At 36.4% G+C, this 16,255-nt stretch overlaps 1 protein-coding gene across 1 annotated transcript in view; it reads right to left on the reverse strand.

Moving 5' to 3' along the window:
* Nucleotides 1–16,255, reverse strand: part of TMEM192 (transmembrane protein 192) — a 199,214-nt gene that overhangs the window by 167,817 nt on the left and 15,142 nt on the right. The gene's annotated exons all lie outside the window — the stretch shown is intronic.

Genomic DNA, 16,255 nt, shown 5'->3' on the forward strand with positions numbered 1-16,255 from the left:
GCCCGCTGTATCATGTGACAGACATCAGTCAATCACAGACTGGTATACAAATACCCTGTGAGCTTGTACACATGCTAAGTAGGATCTTGTTCCCCAGAAAATTTGAATATAAAAAGACTGTGCAAAATTTGATAATGGAAGTAAATTGGAAAACATCTTAAAACTGCATGCTCTTTCTAAATCATAAAAGTTTATTTTGGACTTGAGTATCCCTTTAAATGGACCTTCCTCAGTTTAAAATTTAATGACTTTATAGCACCTCATAAAAAGGCTATTGTACTTCCATTAAATCCCGTACTTAATGGCTTTTTTTACAGCTATGCTGCATCATATTTCAAGTGATTCCCCATAGAAAGTAATAAAGTGTTTTCTTGGATAGTGATTCTCATAATATAAATTCTCAGTTTGCAACAATATATAATTAAACAAATGTGTTTCGCTATATTTTAACTTGTATTTGCTTCTAATATAGTAGCATTACTTTTCCGTTTGGTTAAATACCCAGCTAATACAGCAGTTAGGGACCCGGAATGCCACTTGTAAGTGAAAACCGCCTTAGAGCGGAGCAAGGTGGTTTTCACTTTCTTTTCACTTGCCAGTGAGTTTAAAAACATGTCTGAACTAACATATATTAGGTGTGCAATAGCGCTAAGTTTAGGTTAATGCTAGCACAGTACAATACTCAATTACGCAAGTACAATACATACAGACACAAGATGGGGGGGTCATATACATAATACAGGTACAGTGCTTTAGGAAATAAAACTGTACAGTACATATAAAACAGTGACAAACTACTGTATTCAAATTTGCCAGAATTACAAAACTGAGGGCACGGAGTGCACTTGCAATTTCGCGATGAGTACAGTACGGTTTCAAAATCCTTGGAGCTTGGACTTCAGCTCCGTATTAGCAAAAAGCTGCAGAGCAAAGAGCGGTAAAAGCTGTGTTTTCCTGTATTATGAACCTTGAATAAAATGAATCTGCATACAGCTTGCAAGTTAAAAAAGGGACAGCAAACCTCTTTATAGTCCTAATTTAAAATGTTTAGTTATGCATAATGAAAAAATATTGCAATTTATTATTTATTTATTTTTGCTCCCTTTTCATGTAATTTAAAAATTGAGCGATTTCTAATTCTCAGAACTTGAAATGCACCCTACTGACTTATCAAGGCTAACTCTGCTACATATGTGTCCCTAAGTGCTTTATCAGATAACAACTGCAAAACAATTAATTTATACTAACGTTATGACAGTGGCTAGCCTTATTGTCTGGAATAAAGCCCAGATTTGGCTCCTCCAAATAAGGCAATTGGTAGGTGGAGTTTGGTTATTGAAAACTAAATTCCTGTAAAAAGGATGTATTGTGTATTTAAAAGAATACTTGGCTGATAGGTTTACTGTCCCTTTAAATCAGTGAGAACTGCAGATGTAAAACGCTTAGAGAATATAATGAGCTGTGAGAGAGCTTCAGACACACCCAGCAAACTCTCCTGTCCCACCTACCTTTGTTGGGCACAGTAGTGAAGCAGCTTAGGCCAGCCTTTACCTTGAAATGGCAGGTGTTTGTAAGTAAATATTTTTTTCTTAAAACGTTTTATTCCTATAAAACCTATAAGTAGATTATATTTGTTTTAAATTTCTTTAGTGAAAAAACAAGGAGAATAATTAGAAGAAAAAAAAAAAAAACTTGCATTAAAGATCATGAACATTTTTATAACTTTCTGGAGTCAGATAAAAGTAATTGCAAAGTTGTTTAAATTTGTATGTTCTATTATCAAAATATGCTTCACGTCCCTTAATGTCCTTTGCTGAAGGAGCAGTATTGCACTGCTGGGAGACAGCTAAACACTTCTAGTCCGGCAATCATAAGAGACAAATGTGTGCAGGCACCAATCATCAGCTTTCCCAGTGCAGGCTATGTACATATTCTTCCTCTTCAAACAACAGATAAAGCACTAAACTGAAGTGAATTTTAAAAGGGTCTTAAAATGACATGTTCTAATTGAATCAAGCAAGTTTAATTTTGACTTTTCTCTCCCTTTAAAGCCAGAGTTCAAGGTGTATTTTTTGCATATAAATTTAGATATGCACAATAATGCTACCACTCACTGGATTTTAATGTCAATTCTATTTTATGGATGTTACTTTAAAAGAACAGAATTACATTAAAAATACACTGAGTACTGTGAATTACTTTTTGAAGTGAAACCATGCACCTCTATTGCAGTACTGGGGCCACTGTGTCATAATTGTCCCCTGAAATATCACAAGGAAAATATGCGACAATGAAAAGTACCAGGTGAATATATAGATGTCCTATACCCAAGTGTGCCACAGCAAAACAAGCCTGATCACCTTGTATGTGAAAAGTTAGATGCAGAAATATGGTAACATGAATATTACACCAAGGGCCAGATTACAAGTGGAGAGCAAAATTTCAATTTCGCTAAAAAATATTTGCCTTTGTAATAACAGCACACGTACATTTTACGAGAGTGTGCTTCCATAGGCTCCAATAGGAGTCTCGTTCTCATGCCGTCAGACACGACTAGCACCGCAAAGGGGGTAAGTCATGCAGCAAAGTGTAAGTATATGCTTATATATTTATGTGTTAATATGTGTATATACACATATTAAACCCAATAAGATAGCAAATATGCAGAAAATAGGATGTAGATAAAACGTAGCATTTATTCCAGCAACATGATAAAAAAGTCCATGGAGGGACAGGTACAAAAAGAGATGACTCAGTATACGCGTTTCGGCTGTATGCCGTAATCACTACTGCTAAAGACAAGTTGGTAGCATACAAACTTAAAAGGTGTACTTGATCCTGATTGGTTAAGAACTCTAATAAGGAAACACCTTGCATAATGTAACAATTGTACCTATTGTCAACTAACTATATTAATGTTGATTATAATTATATGTTATATATACACAATATGTTATTTTTAAACATTAATACCAGATACCATATGTGCTTAACATTCTAAGAGCCAAAAATAATAATGAAATATACATGTCTAGGTGCGAACAAGACACAACATTGTTGTAACATATTTAAAAGCGATAGTAACGTGTATGTGATACACATTGAAACCTATCACAGAATCAGGTTAGCTCATAAATTTCCATATATGATAAGTAAGATATTTGAAAAACAGTAAGAGTATATTTACCAAAAACATAAAGTAAATGGGTAATAAATATACTAAATGTTCAGATGAACTAAATGCAGCACAAAGGATGTGTGAAGAATGAAGATAATATAATGAATAAATTGTGAATGATAAATATAAAATGGGGGGAGAGGGAATGGGGGAGCGGAGAAAAGAAAAGAAAAAAAGTGGGGGGAAGGATGGGGCAGAGTATAAAGCGGGAAAGAAAGGGGGGGAAGGGAAGAAAAAGATAGGAAAAAGGGGAAAGAAAAAAGGGCAAAGGGACTCTACTGAGGGGTGTAAGTGATGTATGGAGAATGAAAATCTCAAATTGTAAACTGACAAGTAAAGTGGTATAAGTAAGTCACTCCCAATAATTTATTAGGTCATATTCAGCATTTAGACCAAAAAGGGACCTTTGTGGATAATTTAAATATCCAAAGCATCTCACGCTTATCTAGTAATCTTTGTCTGTCCTCCACCCCTTTCCGGATGTGGTATGTAATCAATGCCTGCCACTTTAGAGAAGAGGCATCTTTGTTGTGTTTGATACAAAAATGTTGAACTTTAAGTGAGGAAGACTTTCCTAACCTAATCGTGGACAGATGTTCCCCTAATACGAGATCTTATGTCCCTTGTCGTAAGTCCAACGTACTGAACATTGCACAAAGTGCATGTGATGAGATAGATAACAAACTGCGATGTACAGTTTAAACAGTAATTGATATCAAATGAACGTTGGGTGACAGTGGACGTGAATGTGTCGGATGTAGTGACATAGTCACATGGTTTGCACCTGCTGCTCCCACATCTAAACATGCCTTTAGATGTCAGCCATGAACTCATTGTGGCTCAAGGATTGCTCAAAACCGTGGGTGATAAGTAATTACCAATGTTTTATTACGGCGGAAAGAGCATCTCATTCCTTCAGCCACACAGTTGATGAGCTTGTCATCTGCCACAAGGAGTTTAAAGTGTCTTTTGACAATATCGCATACTTCTTGATAGTCAGTACTATAGTCGGTTACAAAAGTAACCTTATCAAATTTGGGAATCAGTTTTCTATTCTTGGCTTCTCTCTCGTTTAACATGAGTTTGCGATCTATACCCTGAACTTCACCAACAGCCCTAATAATAACCTTTTTTGGATATCCTCTGCTACTCAAACGATCAAGTAGATCTTTTTGGTGTTCAGCAAAAGCTTCCTCTGCTTGAGCAATTGCGTTGGCTCTAATCAATTGGCCCTTAGCTATAGAGTACATAACACTTTTTTTGGATGGCAGCTTTTTGCGTGTAAACTGAGTTTCCTGAAATAGGCTTCCTGTAATTACAGGTCTCAATCTTGCCTGAGATATTGCCCTTGAGAGAAATAAAGAAAATTGATGGTGTCAATGTGTGTTTCTGAGGTGAATTTCAATTCAGGGTGTTCTTATTTATGTATTCCAAAAATCTGATTTTGTCTTCTGTACTACCGCTCCAAATGAGGAGTAGGTCATCAATAAAATGACCGTAGTATGTGATGTTGAGTCTGAAGGGGTTCCCATCCCCATAGATGTGGGACAGCTCCCACCAACCCATGTACAGGTTGGCATATGAGGGGGCAAACTTCGCCCCCATCGCTGTCCCACATCTCTGGAGATAGAAAACCCCCTCAACTCAAAAATAATTATGACTTAGAAGAAATTCTGTAACTTCAATCACATACTGCTTGAAATTGTGGTCTAAGTTGGAATAATGCGTCAGAATGAAATCTATAGCCTCAAGGCCAAACTCATGTGGTATAGAGGAGTATAAGGCTGTGACATCAATTGTCATCCAGCTATTAGTGGGATCCCACACCAGATTGTCCATCACTCTCAGGATATGCTTAGTGTCCTGTAGAAAGCTTGGTAAAGCCTGAACCAAGGGACATAGAATGGCATCAAGCCACTCTGATGTGTGTTCAAAAAGGGGATCCCGATCCCACTAACAATTGGATGACCAGCAACGTTAATCAGGGACTTATGCACCTTCAGGAGATGGTGTAACACAGGAGTCACAGGAACTCAACATACAAATAGTCAAAGGTATTTCTATCTAGAAAACCTTGTTCCATACCATTGTCCAGAAGGTGCATAAGTTCAACCTGAAAATGTTTAGTGGGATTATTGGAGAGAACCGTGTACTGTGTAGAATCATTCAGTTGGCGTAGTGCTTCCTTCTTATAATCCACGGTATCCATAACCACAACAGAGCCCCCCTTATCCGCATTGCGGATCACAATTTGATCATTGTCTTTTAGTTCCTTCAAAGCCTTCCTCTTCAATCTAGAAAGATTGTCAGGAGGTTTCTTTTTCTGAAGGGCTAGATCTTTTTGATCCTTCTCAACCCTATTGTAGAATTTTTCTATAAGGGGCCTCTGCTGTGGATAGGATAGAACGTGGATGCCTTCTTGTAACCTATAAATTTGTCCATACATTGCGCTCCCATGTCTGTTGGCTTATCCCTGGCCATAGTATCAAGAGTGATTACATCACAGGTTTCAGAAATGAAAGATCGTTATTCAAGTTAACCCTTGTGATGTTTGAGTCAGCGGTCTCCAATAGAGATAGGTAAAACATCTTGATTACAATTAGAAAAGTGGTTTTTCAGTGTAATGTTGCAAACCAAACATCGTTTTGAACAAATCAAACCCAACGAGAGGTACAAAACCTAATCCCTAGACTTAAAAGTTTGACTTGTGGATCACTTAGAATTGTGTTGGACAGATTGATTACACTGAAGGTGCATATTTGTTGGTCCCTTTCGTTACCCTTAAAGGATAATGACTCTGAGCATTCTGTGTATTCCTCTCCCCCCTTGGGGTTCATTGGGGCAAATGGAAAAACCTGGTCCAATTGGGTATTACTACAATGGGAGTCAGAAATAGAGTGTGTATCTATGTTTTTTGGCTCTGTTCTGTCTGAGGTGGTATTAAAGGGACACTGAACCCAATTTTTTCTTTTGTAATTCAGAAAGAGCAACTTTCTAATTTACTCCTATTATCAATTTTTATTTGTTCTCTTGCTATCATTATTTGAAAAAAAAAAAAAGGCCTCTAAGCTTTTTTTTTGGTTTCAGTAGTCTGGACAGCACTTTTTTTATTGGTGGATGAATTTATCCACCAATCAGCAAGAACAACCCAGGTTGTTCTCAAAAATGGGCCGGCATCTAAACTTACATTCTTGCATTTCAAATAAAGATACCAAGAGAATGAAGAAAATTTGATAACAGAAGTAAATTAGAAAGTTGATTAAAATTCCATGCTCAATCTGAATCACGAAAGAACATTTTGGGTACAGTGTCCCTTTAACTGTTGAGTTGTATTTATTTCTTTCCTTAGATTTTACAGAAGGTGGTACAGTGCCACTATGTGTCTGAGCCCCCTGTGTAGTGGTGTTTTTCAAATACCTGGTCTTACTTCATTACAAGTGTCAGTGTCTGAAATATACTTATACTCACCAGATTCTGCGTCACTGTCTGAAAAGGGTAACACGCTGACTACTATTGGATCTATGGTTCCTGTTGCGTGACCTACTCAGTGTACTACTTTCTGTAAAATCCAATGAACCCCAAGGGGGGAGGGAATACACAGAATGCTCAGAGTCGTTATCCTTTAAGGGTAACGAGAGGGACCAACAAATATGCACCTTCAGAGTAATCAATCTGTCCAACACAATTCTAAGTGATCCACAAGTCAAACTTTTAAGTCTAGGATTAGGTTTGTACCTCTCGTTGGGTTTGATTGTTCAAAACGATGTTGGATGTGAAACGTTTGGTTCGCAACATTAGACTGAAACACTTTTCTAATTGCAATCAAGATGTTTACCCATCTCTGTTGGAGACCCTGGCTCAAACATCACAAGAGTTAACTTGAATAACAATCATTTTCTGAGACCTGTGATGTAATCACTCTTGATACTATGGCCAGGGATAATCCAACAGACATGGGAGTACAATGTGTGGACAAATTTATAGGTTACAAGAAGGCATCCACGTTCTATCCTATCCACAGCAGAGGCCCCCTTATAGAAAAATTCTACAATAGGGTTGAGAAGGATCTAAAAGATCTAGCCCTTCAGAAAAAGAAACCTCCTGACAATCTTTCTAGATTGGAGAGGAAGGCTTTGAAGGAACTAAAAGACAATGATCAAATTGTGATTCGCTATGCGGATAAGGGGGGCTCTGTTGTGGTTATGGATACCGTGGATTATAAGAAGGAAGCACTACGCCAACTGAATGATTCTACACAGTACACGGTTCTCTCCAATAATCCAACGTTTTCAGGTTAAACTTATGCACCGTCTGGACAATGGTATGGAAACAAGGTTTTCTAGATAGAAATACCTTTGACTATTTGTATGTTGAGTTCCCTGTGACTCCTGTGTTCCACCATCTCCCGAAGGTGCATAAGTCCCTGATTAACGTTGCTTGTCGTCCAATTGTTAGTGGGATCGGATCCCTTTTTGAACACACATCAGAATGGCTTGATACCATTCTATGTCCCTTGGTTCAGGCTTTACCAAGCTTTCTACAGGACACTAAGCATGTCCTGAGAGTGATGGACAATCTGGTGTGGGATCCCACTAATAGCTGGATGACAATTGATGTCACAGCCTTATACTCCTCTATACACATGAGTTTGGCCTTGAGGCTATAGATTTCATTCTGACGCATTATTCCAACTTAGACCACAATTTCAAGCAGTATGTGATTGAAGTTACAGAATTTCTTCTAAGTCATAATTATTTTTGAGTTTGAGGGGGTTTTCTATCTCCAGAGATGTGGTGCGAAGTTTGCCCCCTCATATGCCAACCTGTACATGGGTTTGTGGGAGCTGTCCCACATCTATGGGGATGGGAACCCCTTCAGACTCAACATCACATACTACGGTCGTTTTATTGATGACCTGCTCCTCATTTGGAGCGGGTAGTACGAAAGACAAAATTAATTTTTGGATACATAAATAAGAACACCCTGAATTTGAAATTCACCTCAGAAACACACATTGACACCATCAATTTTCTTGATATTTCTCTCAAGGACAATATCTCAGGCAAGATTGAGACCTGTATTTACAGGAAGCCTATTTCAGAAAACTCGGTTTTACATGCAAAAAGCTGCAATCCAAAAAGTGTTATGTATTCTATAGCAAAAGGGCCAATTGATTAGAGCTAAACGCAATTGCTCAACAGAGGAAGCTTTTGACGAACACCAAAAAGATCTACTTGATCGTTTGAGTAGCAGAGGATATCCAAAAAAGGTTATTAATAGGGCTGTTGGTGAAGTTCAGGGTATAGATCGCAAATTCATGTTACAAGAGAGAGAAGCCAAGAATAGAAAACTGATTCCCAAATTTGATAAGGTTACTTTTGTAACCGGCTATAGTACTGACTATCAAGCAGTATGCGATATTGTCAAAAGACACTTTAAAACTCCTTGTGGCAGATGACAAGCTCATCAACTGTGTGGCTGAAGGAATGAGATGCTCTTTCCGCCGTAATAAAACATTGGGTAATTACTTATCACCCACGGTTTTGAGCAATCCTTGAGCCACAATGAGTTCATGGCTGACATCTAAAGGCATGTTTAGATGTGGGAGCAGCAGGTGAAACCATGTGACTATGTCACTACATTCGACACATTCACGTCCACTGTCACCCAACGTACATTTGATATCAATTACTGTTTAAACTGTACATCGCAGTTTGTTATCTATCTCATCACGTGCACTTTGTGCAATGTTCAGTACGTTGGACTTACGACAAGGGACATAAGATCCCGTATTAGGGAACATCTGTCCACGATTAGATTAGGAAAGTCTTCCTCACCTATAGTTCAACATTTTTGTATCAAACACAACAAAGATGCCTCTTCTCTAAAGTGGCAGGCCATTGATTACATACCACATCTGAAAAGGGGTGGAGACAGACAAAGATTACTAGAAAAGCGTGAGATGCTTTGGATATTTAAATTATCCACAAAGGTCTAAATGCTGAATATGACATAATAAATTATTGACTTACTTATACCACTTTACTTGTCAGTTTACAATTTGAGATTTTCATTCTCCATACATCACTTACACCCCTCAGTAGAGTCCCTTTGCCCTTTTTTCTTTCCCCTTTTTCCTATATTTTTCTTCCCTTCCCCCCCTTTCTTTCCCGCTTTATACTCTCCCCCCTCCTTCCCCCCCATTCCCTCTCCCTCCATTTTATATTTATCATTCACAATTTATTCATTTATTTATCTTCATTCTTTACTCATCCTTTGTGCTGCATTTAGTTCATATGAACATTTAGTATATTTATTACCCATTTACTTTATGTTTTTGGTAAATATACAATTACTGTTTTTCAAATATCTTACTTATCATATATGGAAATTTATGAGCTAACCTGATTCTGTGATAGGTTTCAATGTGTATCACATACACGTTACTATCGCTTTAAATATGTTACAACAAGGTTGTGTCTTGTTCGCACCTAGACATGTATATTTCATTATTATTTTTGGCTCTTAGAATGTTAAGCACTTATGGTATCTGGTATTAATGTTTAAAAATAACATATTGTGTGTATATAACATATAATTATAATCAACATTAATATAGTTAGTTGACAATAGGTACAATTGTTACGTTATACAAGGTGTTTTCTTATTAGAGTTCTTAACCAATCAGGGTCAAGTACACCCTTTTTAAGTTTGTATGCTACCAACTTGTCTTTAGCAGTAGTGATTACGGTGTACAGCCGAAACGCGTATACTGAGTCATCTCTTTTTGTACCTTGTTCCTCCATGGACTTTTTATCATGTTGCTGAAATAAATGCTACGTTTTATCTACATCCTAGTTGCAGCATATTTGCTATCTTATTGGGTTTGATGTCTTATGCCCTTATAAGCAGTAACACTTCCCCAGTGGCAACCGTGGAGTCGGCTTTGATGGGAGCTTTCAAGCACCAAGGACGATCCTAGTACCTGCATTGGCCCTGACTGACAAGCCTTGAGACGAGCCTCTTTTCCCCAGCATCCGATTGGTTCACAGAGTGTGAGTGGATACTTCCGGTTTCAGCGGCTTCAGCGTGGAGTGAAGCAAACGGAGCAGCACAACAGTGTTGGGGCTTTCCATCTGGATCACCTGTGACGAAGCCTGGTCTTCGTGGGGGACGGCTCGGTGAGTGAATCGGAACAAGGTTTTAACATTACCCTATTCAAGACAGTTGCCAGCAGGTACATTTTCTTACACGTTGTTCCCAGCTATGGAACTATTTTGCACATATTGTTATTGTTGATAACAATGATCACTTTATAAGTTGAATACGTGTGGAGCAGCCTGTTTACTGGACGTTTACTTGGCTATTTTTATAAGATTCTCAACTTGTGGAATACTTAGCTATCTTGGAAGTGTCTCCTAATCATCAGGCTGTGTGTCTCTCACCACTACATTAACCTCCTTCCTCACTAGCATATTTTTGGTTGTTACTATACACATATTAACGCTCCACTTGTAATCTAGCCCCATAGGTTTTTTTTCTAATACAGGTCACAATATTCAGGAACTACTTGTGTGTTTTGTGTTTTCTATAAATTGCTTTAGTTATTAAAATACCGATTTGCTGCATTAGCATTCAGTAAGACAATTTAAAAAAACAAGTCCAGAAAAAAACAGAGATATTTTTCTGATACCAATTTGTCACATTTGGGGATATGTACAATTGCCTGTTATTTGTTTCATTTAATAATATTTACGTTTTGCATCTTCCGTACACATGGCAACAACGTATGCGTATATGTATACAAAAAGGATCGAGAAACACTGTTCTAGGCAACTGGATTAATGGTAAACCCGCAACTTAAGGAAACATTAACGTCAAAATTAAACATTTGTGATTCAGATAGAGTATGACATTTTAAACAACTTCCATTTGATTTCTATTATTTAATGTGCTTCATTCTCTTGTTATCCTGTGTTGCAAAATATACCTAGGTAAGCGCAGAAGAAACAGTGCACTGCTAGAAGTGAGCTAGTCATGTCTCTAGTCATTGGCTTGTTCAATTAATTTATGGGTTTAAAAAAGTTTCCAATTTACTTCTATTATCAAATTTGCTTTGTTCTCATGTTATTATTTGTTGAAGGGATACCTAGGTAGGTAGCCTGAAGCACTACATGACAGGAAATAGTGCTGCCATCTAGTGCTCCTGCTAATGTATAACATTGTTGCAAAAATGCTGCCATATAGTGCTGTAGACACGTCCACATGCATGAGCTTAGATCCCAGCTTTCAACAAAGGATAACAAGAAAACAAAGAAAAGTTGATAACAGAAGTAAAATTGGAATTTTTTTTTTTAAATGTTATGCTCTATCGGACTCATGAAAGGAAAAACTGTGGGTTTTTATGTCCCTTTAAAGCACTGAAGCACTGCCCTACCTAACTACTACAAGACCTAAACCACCAGAATCCCCAAATTCAATAAACTCCAACTGTTTAAATCCCCAAAAACACAACAGCCTGGATCTCTAGCCATAACCCCCACACTAACATCTCTAACACCCATCACCCCTAAACAATGGCAAAAGTTACTATTAAAAAAAAAATACTTCAATTTCAAACATGTTTTATTAGCAATTGGTAACACTTGTACACTTGTTGAGTTGTACACTCAACTTGTAATTCGACCAAATGTTAGTAAACTTAGGTTCAGAATAATTGAACAAAACCGGGAATCTGAGGAGGGCTGGCAAGAGGGAACGTCTCTTGAATAAAAGAGAAATGCTCTGCCTTTATACATTACATTCTTGTAACCAACAGGTCTACATAGGGACTTTAATTGGTATTTCTAATTGTAGCTACAATTTCTGTGCTTATTTTTTGGTTAAGTATCATTAGTATTTATTTGCGTAGTCCTCGTTTGTATATTGTAAAGATGTATAATTGATTTTATAATTTTTTTTTCAATTTTAACATAACCAAACCTAGCACCACTGGAAATGTAAAGGGACATAAAAGTCACATTTATTTATTTTTTCATGATTTAGAAAGAGCATACTTCTTCATTCTCTTTATATCAATTTTTAAAAGATAATTAAATTGGAAAGTTTTTAAAATTGATGTTCTTTTTGATTCATGAAAGTTTTTTGACGTTATTGTCCCATTAAAAGGGACAGTCTAGTCCAAAATAAACTTTCATGATTCGGATAGGGCATGTAATTTTAAACAACTTTCCAATTTACTTTTATCACAAATTTTGCTTTGTTCTTTTGGTATTCTTAGTTGAAAGCTATTTTGACCACTAGAGGGCATTAATTCATGTGTTTTTTATATAGATAACATTGAGCTCATGCACATGAATTTACAGAGGAGTGAGAACCGATTGGCTAAAATGCATGTCTGTCAAAAGAACTGAAATAAGGGAGCAGTCTGCAGAGACTTAGATACAGTAATCACAGAAGTAAAAAGTGTAGTATTATAACTGTGTTGGTTATGCAAAACTGGGGAACAGGTAATTAAGGGATTATCTATCTTTTAAAACAACAAAAATTCTGGTGTTCACTGTCCCTTTAAATATTCTCACATAAATATGAATATTGGCCACTAGAGGGTACTACAAGCATAAAACACACATACTACTAGTTAGACAAGACTAAGGGCTGATAAAGATTTAAACATCTCTCTGTTTGTAAATGGACCACGATTTAAGACAATAAAATTACTTTTAATTGGAAGTACCAACAAAAAACTATATACAGGAATATGGTTACAGGGACTAGCAAGTCTGTAACCACATTCCTGTAAGATGGCAGTGCTTGTTTTATTGTTCAGTTGCAACCTCCTTTATGGTGCCAATGGGCAGCAAGGTTGAATTCCCCCTATGCAAACTTTTTGAATGATTTTTCTTTATCAGACATCACTTACGTTACCAGAACTATCAATGTCTGGGAGGTACTGGTCATGAAGTAAACTCCAGAGGTTTTACTCTCCCCCGATGACATTTTGATAGACTTATATAGAAAATCAGTGAAGAACTGATGACAGGGTACAAATATAGCACTCATGAACGTTTGAAAAAGTGGTTGAGGAAATAAACTAAAATATAACTTTTACTAAATAATGTTAAAAACTGGGGTTATACACACACTTTAAAATAATATATTAGTCTACTACCATAGAGCCAGGAAAAGTTTATACTGGCTCTTTAGAGACAGAAAAACCCTGTTGGGATATTGATTTAGTCTCATATATGAATAACTCACCACTAGTACAAAATTAGATACTCATAGATTCGCCTTTAGTGATATCTGGGTATCTCAGACCACTATATTACATGATAAAATTATATTTATTAGTGGTACTGGAACGTGATGTGTGCAGTTGTTTAACTTTGATTCTCAAAAAGGTACAATAGATGGATATTTATGAGGCTAGAATTCTTGCCCAACAAACTATCTGTTTGTGTGTAACGTTATACCGTTAGTAAGGAACTCAAGCAAAAATATGTATTAGCCTTATTTAAATTGATCGTATTGTTTTCTGGATATACTGACTCTGGATATCTTTATCTGATAGTGGTACTTAGTGACCCTTTATATAGGAGTCTGGAAATACCAGAAAATTAGTACCTACTAATAACTATGATATCCCATCCTTAGATGGTCTAACCATACCAGAGCAGATAAAATATATCTACATCTGTACCTAGATTTGTAATAAGATAAATAGTCCTACCGAGTCAAAGTCACTTGAACCAAATGTTGCTATATGATTTCTGATATATTCCAAAAATATTGGACATCTATATCATAGGTTATTGTAATTTATCAAACAGGTATATCTAATAAAATTATAGAATAGTAGTTATATCAGGAAAAACCGGACATTTCTGTCTTATTAAGTTATAAATAGTGTAATACCTATACCTTGTATTTACCATAGATAGCTGTATCCAGAAAGTCCGGACACCTATACCTTGTTATTACCATAGATGAATTATTGTGTTTTTTAAATTAATTGTGATTTATAATTGACATAGATAGTCAAAAAGTGCCTATGTCCAAGGATTACCGTAAGTAGCAACTAAGTTATGGATCACCTGGTGGCTAAAAACAACAAGAAGGGAAGAGAGGGGGATGCTACTGACGCGTTTCGCCGAGGTGGCTGTATCAAAGGGCGCCCTTTGATACAGCCACCTCGGCGAAACGCGTCAGTGGCATACCCCTCTCTTCCCTTCTTCTTGTTTTTAAACGTTTAGTCTACTACCAAATTAATAATGACTACCTAATATTCAAAGATATTCTGACCGCTCTGGCGGCCTTAATCTACTCTGACAACGTTGCTCAGTAGAATAGGCCTGACAACTGACAGTATCCAGTATTATTTTCAAACAGCCGGTATAGGTGTTCTATAACTAAAAGCTCAGATACCCGGTTATACTCATTAGCCATTTACAACGGTAATAACAAGGTATAGCAGTTAGGCTTTTCCTGACTAAGATACTGGGTTTATCAGGTATTTAACGAGATTTGAAACTCAGTCTCTATTTACGGTATTAACAAGGTATAGAAGTCAGGCTTTTCCTGATTAAGATACTGGTGTGATCTAGTATTTAGCTAAACTCAGTCGCTATTTACGGTAATAACAAGGTATAGAAGTCAGGTTTTTCCTGACTAAGGTACTGGCGTGATCTAGTATTTAGCCACCAGGTGATCCATAACTTAGTTGCTACTTACGGTAATCCTTGGACATAGGCACTTTTTGACTGACTATCTATGTCAATTTAAAAACACAATTAATTTAAAAACACAATAATTCATCTATGGTAATAACAAGGTATAGGTGTCCTGACTTTCTGGATACAGCTATCTATAGTAAATACAAGGTATAGGTATTACACCATTTATGACTTAATAAGACAGAAATGTCCGGTTTTTCCTGATATAACTACTACTCTATAAGTTTATTAGATATACCTGTTTGATAAATTACAATAACCTATGATATAGATGTCCAATATTTTTGGAATACATCAGAAATCATATAGCAACATTTGGTTCAAGTGACTTTGTGACTCGGTAGGACTGTTTATCTTATTACAAATCTAGGTACAGATGTAGATATATTTTATCCACCTTTAATAAAGATTATCTGCTCTGGTATGGTTAGACCATCTAAGGATGGGATATCATAGTTATTAGTAGGTACTAATTTTCTGGTATTTCCAGACTCCTATATAAAGGGTCACTAAGTACAACTATCAGATAAAGATATCCAGAGTCAGTATATCCAGGAAACAATACGATCAATTTAAATAAGGCTAATACATATTTTTGCTTGATTTCCTTACTAACGGTATAACGTTACACACAAACAGATAGTTTGTTGGGCAAGAATTCTAGCCTCATAAATATCCATCTATTGTACCTTTAAAAATCAAAGTTAAACAACTGCACACATCACGTTCCAGTACCACTAATAAATATAATTTTATCATGTAATATAGTGGTCTGAGATAACCAGCTTTCACTAAAGGCGAATCTATGAGTATCTAATTTTGTACTAGTGGTGAGTTATTCATATATGAGACTAAATCAATATCCTAACAGGGTTTTTCTGTCTCTAAAGAGCCAGTATAAACTTTTCCTGGCTCTATGGTAGTAGACTAATATATTATTTTAAAGTGTGTGTATAACCCCAGTTTTTAACATTATTTAGTAAAAGTTATATTTTAGTTTATTTCCTCAATCACTTTTTCAAACGTTCATGAGTGCTATATTTGTACCCTGTCATCAGTTCTTCACCGATTTTCTATATAGATTGTAAATCGGTACAAGCACCAATCCCTAATACATTACTATTTAAATAATTAGTATTAAATATATCAATTTTCTTTCAAACGGGGAACGTTTATCATTTCTGAGTAGTGCCATTGTTTCTTCCCTATGACAATTTTGATAGACTTACTCTTGTCCACTCAGACAGCCAATCTTAATCTGGGATATCAACCAGAGGCTTGGTGTCTGTAGTTAAAGCATGGCAATTATCTAGAACAATCTCCTGTCATGTGGTTACAATGA

The sequence above is a fragment of the Bombina bombina genome, chromosome 2 (assembly GCF_027579735.1).
Source record: "Bombina bombina isolate aBomBom1 chromosome 2, aBomBom1.pri, whole genome shotgun sequence".
Classification (NCBI taxonomy): Eukaryota; Metazoa; Chordata; class Amphibia; order Anura; family Bombinatoridae; genus Bombina; species Bombina bombina.